Source organism: Candoia aspera, chromosome 1 (assembly GCF_035149785.1).
Source record: "Candoia aspera isolate rCanAsp1 chromosome 1, rCanAsp1.hap2, whole genome shotgun sequence".
In the NCBI taxonomy this organism is placed as follows: domain Eukaryota; kingdom Metazoa; phylum Chordata; class Lepidosauria; order Squamata; family Boidae; genus Candoia; species Candoia aspera.
Window position 1 is genome coordinate 169,088,170 of NC_086153.1, and position 19,562 is coordinate 169,107,731.

Here is a 19,562-nt window from a genome sequence, read left to right on the forward strand (position 1 = left end):
TATTACCTCCAGTGGAATGGCCCTCACCATCACGAAGGTTTTCTGTAACCATCACAGACACCCCTCCTCCCGGGCGAAGGCATCATGGCTGCTGCAGGATCTGAAACCCAGGTAGGCAACATCCTCACTGTTGCCCAACCAGATTCAGCACTACAAGCTGTTGAGGTTTTCCTACTAACGATTAAGACTGCTATTGTACCTAATCATTTTGGCCTGGTGAAGAGGTTGTATTTGATTGTCTCCTCTCACGTGCTTCATGCAAATTGCCTGGGGGGAGGAAACCTGCCCGGACTTGTTTCTTACTTCCTCTTTTTTTCTCTGCCGGCAATGTAGCCAAGCAAGGCTTGCTCCAAGGGGGAGCTAAGTCCTTTAAATATGTTTTGCTTTTGTTTTGCTTTCTGTAAATAAATTATTTTTATAGAAATGCTTGGTGTGTGACTTTTTTGACCTCTCCTGGGCTAAAGGCTTTCCCAGCATCTGCTAACACAAGCCACATCAGCATGTTCACCCACTATCATATCAAAAATGGACACATTTTGCATTGATGTGGAGTTTACCAGCAAGAGCTGGAGATCAAGGCACCCAACAATTCGTTCATCTGAGCCCAAGTCTGGGGTAGCTGGCTTAAAAGGGACCTACACTAACATGTGGGTCCCTTTTCTCCTCAAACAGCCTATCCAGCACCCAACACCGTATCTTCCTCTGCCCATTATGATTTCAAACCAGACCCCACTAAAACAACCCCGGAGATAAGCACCCCCTCCCTCTTACTCCTTTCATAGTGATCACAGCCTATAATTGGCTGTCATGTGTGATCATTTCTGCAGGCTAGTCTACAGGTAGCCCTCAACTTACGACCACAATTGGGACCAGAATTTCGGTCACAATCCTGGCAATTCCCCTTGCCGTTTTTAAGCGAATTTTACCGGTCATTAGCTGAGCATCCACCCCAATCCAAGCCATTCCAGGCTTGGTCCCTCCCAGCCCTGAGCCTCAGTGAGGTAAGGGATTGCCTCCAACTCCCCCCACCTGCCTATCTCCCCCCCATTTCTGCCCTTTTGGCTGCCCTTCACCCTGCCTTGCAGAGCAGCAAGCAGGCCCAGAACCACGTGGCTCTGAGGCTGCTTGCCTTGCTCCAGGAAGCCACAGCCGTCCTCGCCACCCTGCACTCCGAGACCTCTGCCACTTTGTGCATTGCCACCCCAGCTGACCTTCACCATCTTCTTGCTCTCACAGTTGACGAGGCGTACCCAGTCTGGCTGCTGGGCCAGGCTGGGCTGGGCTTCAGCTGCAAAAAAAAAAGCCCAAAGCAGTCCCTTTGCAAAGAGCTCCTAGAGCACAGCGTGCCAAAATGCCCCTTTGCAAAAAACTCCTGGAGTGCAGTATGCCAAAAAGCCTACCCCACCCAGGAGCTGTTTGCAAAGGGACTGTTTTTAGCATTTTTTTTCTTTTTCACAGTGCAAAGCCAGCCCCAGCCCAGCCCAACAGCCAGGCCAGGCATGCCTCATCAGCAGTGGGAGCAAGATGGCTGTCATGGCTCCGGTTCTAAACCCAACGAATCAGCCCTCTTGACACAAAACGGTTAAGCATATGAAAGAGTCTTTATTGGGCAAGCAACTCAAAGCATGTTAAAGATCCAAATAACTTGATTATTCACAAGTGACAGTGTAAGTATGCTTGTTCCCCCCTCCCATCAAAGCCTCTGGCACCTCCCAGTGCAAATTCCCTGGCAGCGCGATCGTGCCCTTTCCGCTGAATTAGCCCATCTGAGGGTTGGTGATTTTACAAAGCCATGTTTGCTGCGTTTCACACGTTTGCTCTTCATTATTGCTGATTTCTATCAATGGGCTGAAGTGGGCTTTCCACTTTATGGCAGGATGGCTCCATGTGGTTTGGCGCATTTTGCGTGCTTGCCCCTTCCTGCTGGTGACTTGCTATTTTATGACTGGATGGCAACCTGGAGGTGGCGTCCTGACAATGGCAAGGTCAGCTGGTGTCATGAGTAAGGATGGCGAGCAGGGGGCTCCCATCCAGACTGTCAAGCGCATGCGTAGCACTGATGAATTGTTCAGCCATTCAAAGAGACACAGATCGGGACCGCCTTAACCCTTGGGGATTATATGTCTGGGTTTTCCCACACTTCTTCAGTTTGTTAGGATTCCTGTTAAGTACTAGCAATAAATATTAGAGACCAGTTCCTTGTCTCAGTGTGTTTCCTGGTTGTTAGGACAGCTGGAGTGGCAGAGTGCAGGGAGGCAGGGGGCCAAAATGGGGGGTAGGGATGGGGGGTAGATAGGCAGGTGAGGGGAGCTGAAGAGCCCCTGCAGTCCTAAGTGCAGACAGGCTGCCAAGCGCCCGAATTTTGATTACGTGACTGCAGGGGCACTACAACAGCTGTAACTTCAGGCACCGGTCTTAAGTCACATTTTTCAGCATGTTCATAACTTTAAGTGGTTGCTGAACAAATGGTAAGTTGATGACTGCCTATAGTTCGTCATGAACACAATTAGCATTCATTCTAACCATCCACCTTTCCTATCCTATCCTCACAGCTTGACTACTGCAACACGCTCTACATGGGGCTGCCGTTGAAGACCACCTGGAAGCTTCAGCTCATCCAGAATGCAATGGTGCAGTGATGGGCATGCCTCAGTATGCCCATGTAACACCTCTGCTTTGCAAGCTGCACTGGTTGCCAGTTTGTTTCCAGATGTGATTCAAGGTGCTGGTCACTGCCTATAAAGCCCTACATGGCAGAAGGCCTGGAGGTACTGCCTGTCCCCCACAGTATTTGCCCAGCCTGTTCAATTTTGCAGGGTTGGCCATCTGTCTGGACCCTGGATGTGCGCCTTCTCTATAACACTACCTGACCCCCAAAACTTCAAATATTTCCTACTCTACTGGTATTTCGAAGGGCCTTAAAGACATGGCTCTTTGCCCAGGCCTTTGGAGAGGATGACTGACCTTTCTTCCTTTCTATACCCTTCTGGGTTTGTTTTCTTGCCATTGTTGTTCTTTTGTATTGTGATATTTTTGACTTCTTTGTTTATAAATTATAAACTGCCCAGAGTCACTGGAAGTCAGGCAGTATATAAATTTAATAAATCATCATCATCATCATCATCATCATCATCATCATCTTCAAGCATCTCAAATTACACAGGTTCAACCAATCCTACCAGATCTCCCACCCAAACCACTTCCTGTTCCCTCACTGCAGGAAGAAGGGAACCCCCATACCTATACCCCAACTATCTCTTGGGAATACAGTACACCACCACCTAATAATCAAAACTTGGCTACAGTATATTTCTTGTTCTTCCTCAGAAAACACTCACTCTAGCCCAACAAATTCAGCTCAAAAAATGACTACACACCCAGGGCTTTATGCCCTTTCCAGATTTTACCAAATCTCTTATCAGGACCTATCAGTCCTCTTCAATACAAAGGTTATCCAGACTTCTGTGCCATTCCAGTCCAGTCCAACTCCTCTATTCTACTTCAGATTAAATCTCAGAAATTTAGATCCTGTCCAAAGCTTCTTCACCATTGCACCTGCTGCAAACACCCCTGCTGCTGCTCGGATAGTATTGATGGCAATGCTTGACTTTCTCTGTCAAGTTCTGAGAACTCTCGATGGCACCACTGTCCCCACAGTTCACTGCTGGCTAGGCTTTCTAGCAATTTCCTGAGAAGCAATGCTCTTTAACACAGCTCACTGGGGAGGAAGACAACCAAAGCTGCAGCAAATTCCTCTAATTGCACAACATCCATTTGCCTAAAATTATTATAAAGGTAGTCCTTGAGTTATGATGGCAATTGCCATTCCTAAGCAATGCAGTCGTAAAGTGTGATGTCACATGACTGCATCACTTAGCGATTACAATCCTGGGAGCCCCCATTGCCATCATAGCCCCAAGACCATGTGGGTCATTAAGCAGGAAGAGGTGGGAGTCCCAGGTAAGGTGCACAGGGGCGTGGGGAGTACCATGGGTGGGTGCTGGGGAGCTCGGCCCAGGGGTGGCTGCTGCCAGGTGGGGGAGGATATGTAAGGGGCTACTGCAGGCAGGTGGGATCTCGTACTCTGAGATCCCTGGGATCTCATGCCCTCTAGCAAGGCTCCTTGGGAGAAAAAGCTGCAGGAGTGTAAGTGACTTACAGGAGCGTCTTACGATCTTCCCTGCTGGCTTCCCCACTGACTTTGCTTGTGGGAAGCCAGCAGGGAAGGTTGCAAATGGCAATCACATGACCACAGCTCACTGTGATGGTTGCAACTTCGTGGACCAGTCACAAGTCCTCCTCATTCAGCGCCATTGTAATTTTGAATGATCGCTGAATGAGTGGTCATAACAAGTGGTCAAGGACTATCTGTATGCAGCTCTACTAGAGGAACTAAACATCTATCTAGTTAGCATTTTGTTTCCCCAAATAGTTATCTCTTACAACTATTGTTTCATAATATTAAGATGTGTGTTACGTAAGTATGTAGAGTTACCATAACTTAAAAACACTGATAAATACATCCTTTATTAATGTATCCAACCCTTTTAAATAATCCCTTTGAATTGATTTAAAATTACTGGCCATCCCTATAATGTGTGGCATCATATTTCATAGCTTTACTATGTGCTGGGCTTCTTTTATCATCTCTCTTGCATCATCTTACTCAGTTTTTCTAGGTAGTCTAGATTTGGATAGTCTGAGCAAGCAGAAAAATATAACTTTCCCATTGTCTTCATACCCTGTGTATATATTTGTCTGTCTGTCTATCATCTATCTATCTATCTATCTATCTACCTACCTACCTACCTACCTACCTACCTAGATTGAGCTTCTTGACTGCCCAACTCGCACGCAACAACTCTGGGCAGCTTACAATAATAAAAGTAATATATCATTAAAAATACAATATAATAAATATAAATATATATAAACATAGTATACATATAAAAATACAAATATAAAATATAAATACCAGATGGCAAACAAGATCTTCCTGTTGGCACCATCATGGTGCCAACCACCTCCATATATGGTTATCGCCCCTCCCACCCCAAGCCAGGTGGCATAACCAGGTTTTAACCCCCTTCCTGAAGGCCAGGAGAGTGGACACCTGCCTCACCTCTGGGGGTAAGTTATTCCAAAGGGCGGGGGCCATGGCAGAGAAGGCGCTCCTCCTGGATCCTGCCAATCAGCAATCCCTCATGGACAAGGTCCATAACATGCCCTCTCTTAAAGCCCTACATGGCATGGGTCCGGGTTACCTGAGGAACCGCCTCACCCCCGCTACATCGACCCATCCCACCCGGTCAGGCAGAGAGGGCATGTTACGGACCTTGTCCATGAGGGATTGCTGATAACCAACACCTTGAATTGGACCCGGAAGCAAACCGGCACCCAATGCAGCTTGTGCAGCAATGGTGTTATGTGTGTCCTCCTTGGGACTCCTAAGACTGCTTGAGCAGCCGCATTTTGCACCAGCTGTAGCTTCCAGATACTCTTCAAGGGAGGCCCCATGTACAGCACATTACAGTAGTCTATACAGGAGATGACTAGGGCATGAGTGACTGACTGGAGGGACTCTCAATCCACGAAAGGGTGTAGCTGGTGCACAACATGAAGCTGCTCAAAGGATGCCCTGGCCACAGCTGCCACCTGCTCTTCAAGCAGGAGCCGTGAGTCCAGGAAAACACCCAGGTTCTGGACCAGGTTTGTCTGGGGCAGTGCAACCCCACCAAGAGTCAAAGATGGTAAGTTCCCGTATACCCAGGAGACTCCAACCCATAGCCATTCCATCTTACCAGGTTTCAGCTAAAGCCTGTTGTTCCAGACCCCCACAGCCTCCAGGCACCAAGAGAAGGTGGTCACAGCCTCACTTACGTCACCCGGGATGGAATGTATAATTGAGTATCATCAGCATATTGATGATACCTCATCCGGTGGTGACGGATATCTTACCCAGTGGTTTCATGCAGATGTTAAAAAGGAGCAGAGAAAGTACTGAACCCTGCAGCACCCCACAAAGGAGGGGCCACGGGCCGGATCTCTCGCTCCCTATCAACACTGATTGAGACTGGCCCTGGAGGAAGGAGGTAAACCAACGCAGAACTACGCCGCCCACCACCAACTCCCTGAGCCAACCCAAAAGGATACCATGGTCAATGGTATCGAAAGCCACTGAGAGGTCAAGAAGAGCCAGGATGGATGCACTGCCACCATCCCGCTCCTGCCAGAGATCATCCATAAGTGCAACCAAGGCCGTTTCTGTCGCATATCCGGGGCTGAAACCTGACTGAAAAGGGTCCAGATAATCCGTTTCATCCAGGGCTCTCTGGAGCTTCAGCGCCACCACTTTCTCAACCACATTCCCTAAAACGGGGAGGTGTCATGAGTGCCGTTGAGCTGAAGGCATCAGCACAACGGCACACATGACAATACCTAGGAAGCAGAGGAAGGGATTTAAGATAAGCAAAGCACGCACAACAACAGACACAGACCCCGAGGAGAAGGGAATGACCCCGGCCGGATGACCCAGCCATCAAGACACAAAAGAGGAAGAAGGAAAGACAAAGACAGGGCGGATCGCGAGGCTCACCTGAAGCTGTCAGCAAAGCGCAACGGAGATCGCCCAGCTGACAGCAATCACCGGCCGGAGAAAGAAACCGATTATGGGCGAAGCCTGGGGCACCAGCAGGGGCCCTGCGACCCTTCACCTACCGGCACGGAAGCATGCAGGACAAAGGGGGGATGACGCAACCCAAAGTGGGGGGGGTGCTGACCGGCGCAGGCTATTTAAACCCCGCACCGGCGCGCTCCCTTCACTCTCAGCTTTTTTCTCGTTTAGCACTACGCTGTAATAAACCTGAACCTGCTCTTCCCTGAATCAGTGTCTGTGTTTCACTCAGCGGTAGGCAGCGCATGACAGGAGGTGGGAGACTGGACAAAAATTGTCCAGCATATATATGCTTCTCTACTCTGTGTGTGTGTGTGTGTGTTGTGATTGTCTTTTTTTCTGAACTTTTTTCCACTTCTATAGTATGTATGTATTTGTGATTATTAATATGGCTACCCAACTCCCACAAAAATGAATCCGGGCAGCTTATATATAGTTTAAAAAAAAAAGACCCATAACAACAAAACCCAGTAACATAAAACCTCTAGAGCATAGTATAACTGAGGCAAAGAGAATATATTTCAGTTCAAAATCATTCCAGTGTGGGTTCATCCAGCATTCTGGCCCAATGCCTGAGGAAACAACCACGTTTTCAAGGTATTACAAAAGGCCACCAGAGTTGAGGCCATCTATTTTGGGGGATATGATATTTCAAAGGGCAGCTGTTGTAACAGAACAGGTATGCTAGGTCTTGCTAGTTAGCACTGTTTCATAGAAGAGATGTAAAGCATGCTCACTCTTCTGGGAGGAGCCAAGAAGAAACCCAAATTGCACACCACTTCTTTCTGGGCTAGTGCAACCCCATCCATAACTGAAGATAGAAAGTTCCCAGGTCCATGGGACCCTAAAACCCACAGCCAGCTGGTCTTGCTTGGGTTAAGCTGAAGCCTGTTCTTCTCCATCCAGATCCCCAAAGCTCCAGACATTAAGAAAGAACCTTGATAGCATCTCTTGGTCAGCCTATGGTAGAGACGTACAGCAGGGCATCAGCAGCATCCTGATGCCACCTAACCACATACTTTTTTTTAATAAGAATTTTATTAAGTTTAGAAAAAAGATAAAAACTACAAAAAAAACAAAAAAACTACAAAAAGAAATTAGCTTTAAAAAGTGTGGAACACAAGAAAAAGAATTTTTGGCGATTACATAATGAAGTGACTTCCAATTTAAGAATATACAACGATTTCTATAACTAATCCCTTACTCTATATCAAACCAAGATCACATTATTTCTATAAATCATACCATTAGCACATTGTAAAAATCACTAAATACAATTGCTTCTACCCCTTATATATATATTTTAAAAAGTATATAAACCTCTAAATCAACTTCTTTCCCCCCAAAACATTTATTTAATTATTTCATTCCTACCACTATTCTATTTCTGTCCATTATAATAAAAATTAAATTATAAAAACATATAAATTGTCTACTTTTATAATTAATACTGCAGCAATCTTAACCCTATTAAACCTAAAAACCAAGCAATTATTATTATGCCTTATAGTAAAGGTAAAGGTTTCCCTTGACGTAAAGTCCAGTCGTGTCCGACTCTAGGGGGCGGTGCTCATCTCTGTTTCTAAGCCTTAGAGCTGGCGTTGTCTGTAGACATTTTCTGGGTCATGTGGCCAGCATGACGACATGGAACGCCGTTACCTTCCCGCCGAAGCGGTACCTATTGATCTACTCACATTTGCATGTTTTCGAACTGCTAGGTGAGCAGGAGCTGGGACTAGCAACGGGAGCTCACTCCGCCGCGCGGTTTCGAACCGCCGACCTTCCAATCGGCAGCTCAGCGGTTTAACCCGCAGCGCCACCGCGTCCCATTATGCCTTATAGATACCTTATAAATCTTACAAATCAAACAAACCTTAAAAAGAATCCAATAAATCTTAATCCAAATCGTTAAACAGAAATGAAATCATAATAGCCTCATTGTCAATCCAATTAAACATTCTTAACCTTTTACCCCACTTCGAAATATACCAAAACATTTACGTATCTCCCTATTACACACAAGGGATTTTTCTTACAAGAATCAAACAGCCCAACTGCCCCCCTTAAAAACTCAGACTTCTCAGCAAAAACCCTACCTCTTCGTTCCCATAACATTCCCTCAGAAAAACAACTCACTTTGTAATTTGCATCTCAGACTGTCACTTTAACTCCTTCAGCCCCGAAATGTAATCTTCGCCTGGCATTACTTTAATCTTGCTGTCAGGAGAAACATCTCCATCTTTGCCAAAATCTTCATCTTCTTCCATGTCTTCAGCCAGATGACACACTTTAGAAATAATATTTTCCCCAATGTTCTGAATATTCTGCAGAATAGCCTGACAAAAATCTGAAAAGATCTCTTTGAAGGTCTGCTTAATCTTACAATGGGACTCTGAAAAAGTCTCCTTGAAATCCTCCATGTTTCAGGCAGTAGATGATGGTGCCCTCTAGATACTTGACTCAAGTAGATAGGAGTTAATAAGTTAATGGAAAACTTCTGAATGAAATTGACAGGAGAGAAAGTGTGCTAACAAGCTAACAAGCAACTCCCAAAGAAAAGTGAAAACAGAAAGCTGAAGATTCAAAATGGCAAATTCAACATGTAGGCAAAATGGCAAATTCAACATGTTAAATTCTTCAAATTCAATACAAAAGTAATAATAGGGAGGCAATTAGTTATTCTCAGTTCTCCTTAATATTTAAACAGGAAAAGAAGCCAAAACTTAAAAATGTTTTTAAAAAATTTAATCCAGAAATAACAATAAGCACCAAGAGAGTCCGCTTCTTCTTGCTGTAGAAAGCCTCTCTTGGGGTATGTAAACTTCAAAAAATATATAAATTGGGTGATTTAGAAATGGGGCAGCTCGACCTAGTGTCCCTTTAAGGCTACAGCGTGGGTTGGAAATGGTGACATCCCAGCCTCCCAGAGGCTCTTACCAGATCATTGCAAACGCTCTTTGCGATTTTCTGGCTAGGAAACGCTGTTCCTGAGGACAAATGGGATGATTCCAAGCTTTTTCTTTATTCATGAAAAAGCTCTGGGCTTCAGGTAAAAGCCTTCCCGGGCCCCAAAAAGCGCTGCATTGTCAGTTCTGTCCATGGAGCTTGCGGACACAACTCTTCAGTTGGCCATCATCCCTACCGGAAGCTAACATCTAACCACATACTGATGGATGACCTTTCCCAGAAGTTTCATGTAGACAATGAATAGAAACAGGAAGAACATAGAGCCCTGAGGAACCCCACAACTGATGATATCAAAAGCTGCTGGGAGATCATGGAGGCCAGAATGGATGCATCACCTCCTCCTTGTCCTACCAAAAGTCATCTATAAGTGTAATCAAAGCCATCTTGGAACTGTATCCCAGTCTGAAATCCAACTGAAAAGAATCCAGATTTCCTCTAGGGTTCTCTGGAGCTGAAAACTACCACAATCTCAATGCCCTTCCCTAAAAAGGGAAGATTACAGACTGGATGAAAATTGTTCAGTACCATTCACCATAACTGCACAGAAGGGAATGAGGTCTTAAAAAAAACCCCGACCTTAAACTTTAAATAATTAAATATGAAAAAGTCACTCTTCCAATTCCGAAGCTATAAAAGGCTTTATAAACCAAACCCAGTACCTGTCATGAGTGCCGTTGAGCTAAAGTCATCAGCGCAATGGCACACATGACAATGACAAGGAAATAGGTGAAGGGGTACAAGATAAGTAGCCATCAACCCACAACGACTAACGGCTAACAAACAATAGCTAAACGGATCATGGAGCCACCCAAGCCATCAGCGGCAATACAACGGGGATCGCCCAGCTGAAAGCAATCAGCAGAGGAATGGGAAACCTGATGATGGGCGATCCCGGAAACCCTCACCCACCGGCAGGGCAACGTATTGGACAAAGGGGGGTGACGTGACCGTGAGCGAGGGGGCGCTGACCGGCGCGGGGTATTTAAACCCCGCACCGGCGCGCTCCTGTCACTCTCAGCTTTTTTCTACCAACGCTGTACCTGCCCTGCAAATAAACCAGAGCCTGATCCGCGAACCAGTGTCTGAGTATTATTCAGAGGTAGGCAGCGCATGACATAAAGCTGAGAGTCATAAACTCAGCCTCGTCGAGCCCCACCGGACGACAACGAGCCGCGGGAGGAGTAGACGGCGAGAAGACCAGCAAGATGAGGCCGGAGCGGCGCGGGCAAGGAGGGCGAGCCGTGCGGCAAGAGACAGAGGAGGACCGACCAAGGCCAGAGGCACCGCGGACTCCCGGAGCCATGGACGCCCACCCCACCCGACCCGAGCCTCAGCTCCAACCCCAAGGGGAGATGGCGACGGAGGCAACCCGACCGCGGGAGGGAGCAGCACGACTTCCGAAACCAGCGGAGGACCCCGCGCCCCACATCGCACCCCAGCAACGGGCGTGGAGCGACAGCCCCACGGCGGTCAACACGGAGGAGGACGACGGAGACACCCATCAGACGGCGGAGGAAGCGGACCCGCGGCAGAGGGACGATGAACCCCGCCGGCAACCCACCCCCGAGGACGCGCCAACGGAACCGGCCCCAGCGGCGGCGCGGGCTGTGGACGAGGAGGCACGAGCTGAACTCGCGGCCATGCGGGCTCAACTGACGGAACTCCGGACCATGCTCCAGGCGCTTATGCCCCCCGCGCCACCCAACGACGTCCCCGCACAAGCCCACACCCCGAGCGAAGCACCGAACCCACACGGGCCAGCGGAGGGTCAGCAGACGGCACAGGCGGCCGACACCACACCCCGGGAAGCGAGAGGCGGGGCCGCACAAAACGCCCGGGCCCCAAAGGACTTCCCCATCTTCTTCGATGGGACCCCCACAAAACTCTCGTTTTTCATGACCAACGCTAGGGAGTTCATGGGGAGGCACGGACACTCCTATGACTCCGAGGCCGACAAGATCGCCGCCGTGGCGATCAAACTCCAAGACAGGGCGGCGGACTGGTACGTCCAACTGTACGAGTCCAGCTCCCCCGCCCTCGCCACCTTCCCTGCTTTCATCAATGAGATGAAAAACTACTTCGAAGACCCCCTAGCCAAAGTAAGGGCGAAAAGCGCACTCCAACGACTTAAACAGGGCACACGGATGGTCCCTGACTACGCCCTGGAGTTCAAAGCCCTCGCGGGGAAGGTCAGCGACTGGTCCGAGACCACCCTGCTGGAAATGTTCAAAAGGGGGCTCAACCGCGACGTCCTCCAATGGGCCCTCTACCGCGACGACCCAGAAACGTTACACGGGTGGATCCACCTCGCGGGGAAAGCCGAACATGCGCACCGCACCTTCCTCATGACAACCACGGAAGACACAAACTATGCCGGGAAAAAGGTACCCGCACCACACGGGGGGATGGCCGGCCCCATATACCCAAAAAAGAAGTTCAACCGGGAGCCCTGCGGGAGGTGTGGCAAATTAGGGCACAAGACGGAGGATTGCTTCGCCAACCGACCGCCGACCAGCGCGCCCAAACCCACTCCGAAAATTAGCCCCAAACCACCCAACCCGGGGCCGCCCCCTCACCGCCGAATGACCGTGGCCACAGCGACACCAGAAGAGGGCTGGGACGCTTACTGGGGGGAAGAGGACAATACAGACCCCGACCAGCCGGCGGGAAATGCTCCCCGCTTGCCCTGAGACGCGTGGCGAGGCAGGCGGTGGGACAGCAACGCGGACCACCTCAACGAAACGACGAAAGCCCCGTAATATTGGCAGCAATTCAACTCTCTGCCGGCAACGGAGCCACCACGGCCGCGGCACTAGTGGACTCGGGGTGCTCAAAAAACCTCATCCACCCCGACCTAGTCGCCAAACTCGACCTCCGCTGCTTCCCCCTCCCCACGCCGCTGGCATTCCACCAGCTGGACGGCTCTACAGCGGGAGGGAAACCAGCCACGCTACAAACCGAGCCGGTCACCCTGCAAATGGGCACTCACACCGAGCGCACATCGTTCGTAGTCACGCATATCGGACGGCCCATTGCAGTCCTGGGGATGCCATGGCTCGCGACAAACAACCCGCGGATCAACTGGGAGACCCGCACCTTCACATTCGGCGACGGCGAGTATCGAGCACCAGTTCCAGCGGGCAGAAGCAACCCCACGGTAGGACGAGCGGAGGCGACCACACAAGACAACGCCGCTACCACAGCAGACCTACCAGAACAATACGCCGACTTCTCCGAGGTCTTTGGAGAGGCAGAAGCTGACCAACTACCCCCCCACCGCAAGACGGATTGCCGGATCGACCTACTGCCCGACGTCCCCTTACCTAGACCAAAAATCTATTCGATGACCCCGAAGGAGATGGCAACCCTCCGGGAGTTCATCGATAAAAACCTAGACAGGGGATTCATAGAGCCAGCATGCTCACCGGTCGGAGCCCCCGTCTTATTCCGGGAGAAGAAAGACGGGACCCTACGGCTCTGCACCGACTACCGGGGCCTAAACGCGGCTTCCCTGTCCAACAAATACCCCTTACCCCTGGTGAAGGACATGCTCGCCCACCTGTCCACGGGCAAAGTCTTTTCCAAATTGGACCTTCGCGAGGCGTACTATCGCATCCGAATCAGGGAGGGGGACGAATGGAAGACGGCGTTTAACTGCCCCCTAGGCGCTTTCCAGTACAAGGTACTGCCCTTCGGACTCGCGGGGGCCCCTGGGGTGTTCATGCAGCTCATCAATGAGGTACTGCATGAACATCTGTTCAAAGGGGTCCTGGTCTACATCGACGACGTCCTTATTTACACAAAAACGCACGAGGAACATGTAACCCTAGTCAGGCAAGTCCTCGACAAGCTCAGAAGGGCGCAGCTCTATGCAAAGCCTACAAAGTGCGAGTTTCACAAAGAGCGCCTAGACTATCTGGGGTACCGAATCTCCGGGGACGGCATCGAAATGGACCCCGCAAAAGTCGAAGCGGTGCTAAACTGGGAGCGGCCCCGCAACAGACGGCAACTACAGAGCTTCCTCGGATTCGCGAATTTCTACAGGTCATTCGCCCGGGGGTTCGCTGAGATAGCCCTCCCCTTAACGGACCTCCTCAAAACCAAAGGGGTGGGGGACACCCGACGCGCCAAGAACCCAGGCACAGTGCTGAATTGGACTCCCGCGTGCCAGACCGCATTCGACAAGCTGAAAGCACTGTTCACTACGGAGCCAATCCTCGCGCACCCGGACCCAGAACGGCCGTTCGTGGTCCAAGCCGACGCCTCAGACTTCTCCCTGGGAGCCATCCTGCTACAGAAAGACCCCACGGGACTCCTGAAACCATGCGCCTACCTGTCAAGGAAGTTCTCCGAGACAGAGAGGCGATGGCACGTCTGGGAGAAAGAAGCCTTCGCGGTGAAATCGGCACTAGAGACATGGCGACACCTACTCGAGGGAGCCACCCAACCATTCGAGGTCTGGACGGACCACCGGAACCTCGAGGCCCTACGAACGCCTAGACGCCTTAGCCCAAAACAGGTCCGATGGGCCCAATTCTTCAGCCGCTTTGATTTCCAGCTGAAGTTCATGCCGGGGAAGAAGAACTTCCTGGCCGACGCCCTCTCCCGACTGCCCCAAGACGAAGAGCCCGCCCCAGACACCATTGGGACGGTCCTATCCGCCTCGCAACTGGGGATGGCCGTGACCACCCGAAGCGGCGCACGGAGGCAGCTCGACTCTACGGCGCAGACGACGGCGGGACAACCGGCGACGGAAAGAAGCCAACCGCAACTACCAGGGGGAATGCGCACGGACCTCGCCGCCGCCCTCAAAACCGACCCCTGGTTCCTGGCAAACCCCGACAAGGTAACGATGGCACAAGACCTGGCATGGGGGGAAGGCAGAATCTACGTCCCGGACTCGCAACGCCAGGCGATCTTGCATAGGTCACACGACGCCAAGCAAGCGGGACACTTTGGGTTCCTCAAGACCCTACACCTAACACGGCGTCAATTCTGGTGGCCCGCGCTCAGGCGAGACGTAAAAACCTACGTGGCGTCCTGCCCAACGTGCGCTAGGGCCAAACGGGCACCAGGCAAACCCGCGGGGCTATTGCAACGGGTGGCAGAACCCTCCCGCCCATGGGAGGAAATCTCTATGGATTTTATAGTGGACCTCCCACCCAGCCAGAAGAAAACGGCCATTTGGGTGGTGAAGGACTACTTCTCAAAGCAGGCCCACTTCATCCCCTGCACGTCGGTCCCATCCTCACAACAGCTAGCCAAACTCTTCCTCATCCACGTGTACAGGCTACACGGATGTCCCGCACGTGTGGTGACCGACAGGGGCACACAGTTCACCTCCAAATTCTGGCGGGCCTTCCTGAAGCTGACGGGGACCCAACAGGCCCTATCTACGGCTTGGCACCCTCAGACGGACGGAGCCACTGAGGTTCTTAATGCCACCTTAGAGCAATTTATATGATCATATACTAACTACCACCAAGACGACTGGGCTGAACTGCTCCCGTTCGCCGAAGTCGCATACAACAACGCCGTCCACACGAGCACGGGGAAAATTCCGTTCGAAGTAGTCTCGGGGCGCGACTTCGTCCCCATACCGGAGCTACCTCAACCCCCGGAACCCCAGGTGGACGCTAGCGACTGGGGACGGAAGATCGCGGAAGCATGGCCAGTAATCACGGCGGCGCTGAAGGATGCACAGGCTGCCTACAAAGAGCAGGCCGACAAGCACCGGCGCCAACAACCGACGTTCCAGGCGGGGGATATGGCCTATCTATCCACCAAGTTCCTAAAGTCAACCCAACCCTCGAAAAAACTGGGGCCTAAGTACATCGGGCCGTTCCGAGTCACGCAAATAGTGAACCCGGTAGCCACACAACCTCCGGAGACTCCACCCGGTGTTCCACACCAGCCTCCTGAAACCGGCAACCACCTCCCGATGGCACCCAAGCACGCCACAGCCCGCACCGGTGATGATCGACGGGCAACACCACTTCGAGATAAGGGACATTCTCGACTCCCGCAAGCAACGAGGAACTCTACACTATCTGGTCAGGTGGAAACACTTCCCCCACCCGGAATGGGTGGCGGCGCACAACGTTAACGCGCCTGACCTGACCAGAGCATTTCACCGGGCATACCCCGACAAACCGCAACCAAGGTCAGCAAAACCAAACCCCCCCCCGCAGGCCCCCCCCCGCCTCCCGTGCCCCAAGGGAAAGGGCCCCCCCAAGCCCGCGACTTGGGTGGACCTTCCCCCCCCCGGGACTCACTCCCCCCGCCCCAGGCCCACGGGGTGGTGACAAACGTTCGCCAGCACCCTCCCCCCGCCCCCCGGCCGCGGGGGAGTGGCAAGCAAGTCAACAGGGCAACCTGGGGGCAACGCCCAGGAGACACAACAAAGGCGACGCACTTTAAATAAGAAAAAGAAGGGCCCTACCTGGAGCTGAGAAGCACCCGACCAGCCACGCCTCTCTCCTCGCCGAACTGAGCCAAACAAACAGGGTGTGGCTGGAGCATGCGCACGCCAGGTCAGGACCCGAGCATGCGTACCATGGACACACCCTGGGAAGGCACGTGGTAGAGGGAGGAGCAAAGGGAGGGGCGACAACTACTCCGGCGGGAACTTTGAAAAAAAAAAAAAAAAATGTGGCGTTTTGACAGCTCCACGGGGAAAACCCAGAAAACCGGGGGAGAACACTATTCGAAAAGGGGGCAGTATGTCATGAGTGCCGTTGAGCTAAAGTCATCAGCGCAATGGCACACATGACAATGACAAGGAAATAGGTGAAGGGGTACAAGATAAGTAGCCATCAACCCACAACGACTAACGGCTAACAAACAATAGCTAAACGGATCACGGAGCCACCCAAGCCATCAGCGGCAATACAACGGGGATCGCCCAGCTGAAAGCAATCAGCAGAGGAATGGGAAACCTGATGATGGGCGATCCCGGAAACCCTCACCCACCGGCAGGGCAACGTATTGGACAAAGGGGGGTGACGTGACCGTGAGCGAGGGGGCGCTGACCGGCGCGGGGTATTTAAACCCCGCACCGGCGCGCTCCTGTCACTCTCAGCTTTTTTCTACCAACGCTGTACCTGCCCTGCAAATAAACCAGAGCCTGATCCGCGAACCAGTGTCTGAGTATTATTCAGAGGTAGGCAGCGCATGACAGTACCTTAAATTGGGAAGAGAAACCAAGTGGGAATGAATATTATGGTTAAATATAATACCACTGTTCATTATGCTCAGTTCCAGCTATTTCTCTCACTGCCATATTTTGTACTAATGGAACATTTCAGACCATCTTCAAGAGCAACCTGATGTGCAATGTATAGGTTACTGAAGCTATAGCTGGTGCTCCAGCTAAATAGAAGATGCCTGCCACAAAATTGTTCTTAAAGCATTCCTTCCTTTGGATCTACCTCTTTCAGAGCAGACTTAAAGCCATTCATTTGGACAACTGACAAACTAAACTTCAACCCAGAGAAATTTTGTTGATTGGCTCATATTCAATTCATTATGCAGCAAGGCACAATAAAATATTTCTGCATACTGATAGGACCATTCACTACTTTTTACATAAAACAACTCCAAATTAACTCACCTGGTCATTTTATGTAAAACTTTAATACCAAAGTGTTGAGCTGAAATCCCTTGACACCACCTTCTGGAAAAAGCAATCCAAGTACGATTGGAACTTTAACAAAGTTGTATTACCATAACTAACTCTGCAAAAGGGAATCTAGGCTGATCGTCTTGAAAAAGGCCCAGCAGAATCAACAGAGTCTCTCTGCCTTAGAAAAGTTCATCCCACTGTTTCAATGCCAAAACCAGGCTTAAACTGCAATTGAACTGGATCTAGGAAATTATTTTCTGAAATAATGTTTATGGGGCTCAACAGCTACCACTCATTTAAGTACTTTGCCCAGAAAGGGAATGCTGGCTACTTGCCTATAATTCTGCATCCATTGATTCCCCACCCTCACCACAGAAATAGTTTCCCTATTGCTTTCTTAAATGAAGCTAAGTTCACTTTTTTCTAAAAGAAGGAATTTATTAACCCACCTGAGCACTCCTTTCCAACTAGGTATGTTTTAAGAGTCATTGGCCAAGCTTCTTTTTCACATCACTAGGCCTAAAAACTGAAATTCATTCAAAAGTAATCTGAAATTCATTCAAAAGTAATCTCTATAAAGTGAAATAATTGCAGAATCAAGTAATGATGGATATGATAAATTCTGTCTACAAAACATCTTGCAATCTTGTCACAGTGAGCAACTAAAGCATCTATTAGATCTCCTACCAGGTCCAAACCTAAAAGATATGAATCAATTCAAAATTATTAAATAAGTTGGGCAACACCAAGTCTGTAATATGTGTGGCAGTCAGATGAATATTCCTGTTGAAATACTAATTCCTTAGGTTTATTTCCACCTAAAGGGACATACTGGATCTTGTTATTCCTTATCAGTTGATGTATTATACAACTGATAATTTCAATGAGAAGATGTACCATCCTGCTCAAAAATGGAAAGGTTCAACACTACCCACCATGGAGGAGTGGCTGGTGAAGATGATGGAACCTGCAGAGATGGCTAAATTAACTTCTTTGGAAAAACAGTGTCTACGTTTATGGCTGATTGGAAATCCCAGATAGACTTTTAACATGAAACAGAAAAAAATGCACTCATGACTTGTGGTTTTGATGATTAGAAAAGAACTGGATAATAGAAAAAAGGAAGTTTTTTTTGGTAAGAGTTAATTTCGTAATTGTACTTATATTTGCTGCAGGAGAAATCGGAAGCAGCTTCTTTCTATTTCTTTGGGTTCTCTTTTTCTGCACTTTTTCTTTTCTTTTTCTTCTTTGTTTCTTTTACTCTTTATTAATTTGTGTTAGTTTTTATGTTCTTTGTAAAACTTTTAATAAAACTTATTTTTTTAAAAAGAGAGAGAAGCTGTACCATCCGACAGCTGAGAACTCTTTTGAAGAACCTGAGTTTTGAAAACCACTAAGAATGTGAAGGCACAGCTTATCTCCACATCAGAGCCCACTCGCTCATATAGGCCACCAGCATGCTTCCCATTCTGTTAGGAAAGGATGGAAATGAAAGAAAGAGCTGGCTCCACTGAAAAGAAACAAAACCCATGCATCAAATACTTCTTGGTTCATCAAGCCAGATTTGTAGGAAGGGCCCTACAGATTGATGGGAAGAAGAAAAAAATGAAGGAACCAAGACTGGAATGTTTGCTTACATAGAAAAACATACTGTATTACAAGGGTCATCATTTATCCAAGGAATTAATCTGATGGAAACAAAGAGGAGCCACAAGGAGCAAAAACTCACTTTGTTGTAGGTAAGTCAAAAGGTAGGTATTAAAACTGAAAATACCAGTAGCCTATTGCAACATGAACTTCTGATGAGAAGTTTGGATAACTATATGAAAATAGGCATTGTGAAGATCTATCATGGGAAATAAAGCTTTTTGATTAACAAGGAAAGATGATAGCTAATATTACAAAAAATTAGTTGAGGTTTCACAGATCTAAAACTGGATAAAGTCCTCCATTGTTCAGTACAGATGCAGAAAGATAAGGAGAAACCCACCATCACCTGCAGTGAAAATAGATTCTGGTCTCATACTTTTGGAGTGAAGCCCTTAATAAGTTGCACAAAATTGATGCAGTCCTTAAGCTGATGAAACTAGTATACTTCCCCTTTAGAACAACAGCACACAGAACACCATAGCACACAAACCAACTATCTCAGCATAGTATTTACTGTATGTAGTGAGCAATATCGTGACTACAGGACTAAAGAATGAAATGAAAGGCAATTGGAATGAGAGGAGTATCCTTAATTTAGTCAACACTATCACTTCACAGTCACAGAACAGAGGGAATAATTTATTTGAT

The 19,562-nt window shown here is 49.1% G+C and overlaps 2 protein-coding genes across 3 annotated transcripts in view; both read right to left on the reverse strand.

The window, feature by feature from the left end:
- The window catches only part of RAMP1 (receptor activity modifying protein 1), a 322,064-nt gene that overhangs the window by 141,153 nt on the left and 161,349 nt on the right, over window positions 1-19,562 (reverse strand). The gene's annotated exons all lie outside the window — the stretch shown is intronic.
- HDAC4 (histone deacetylase 4) overlaps window positions 1-19,562 on the reverse strand; it is a 207,281-nt gene that overhangs the window by 99,385 nt on the left and 88,334 nt on the right. The gene's annotated exons all lie outside the window — the stretch shown is intronic.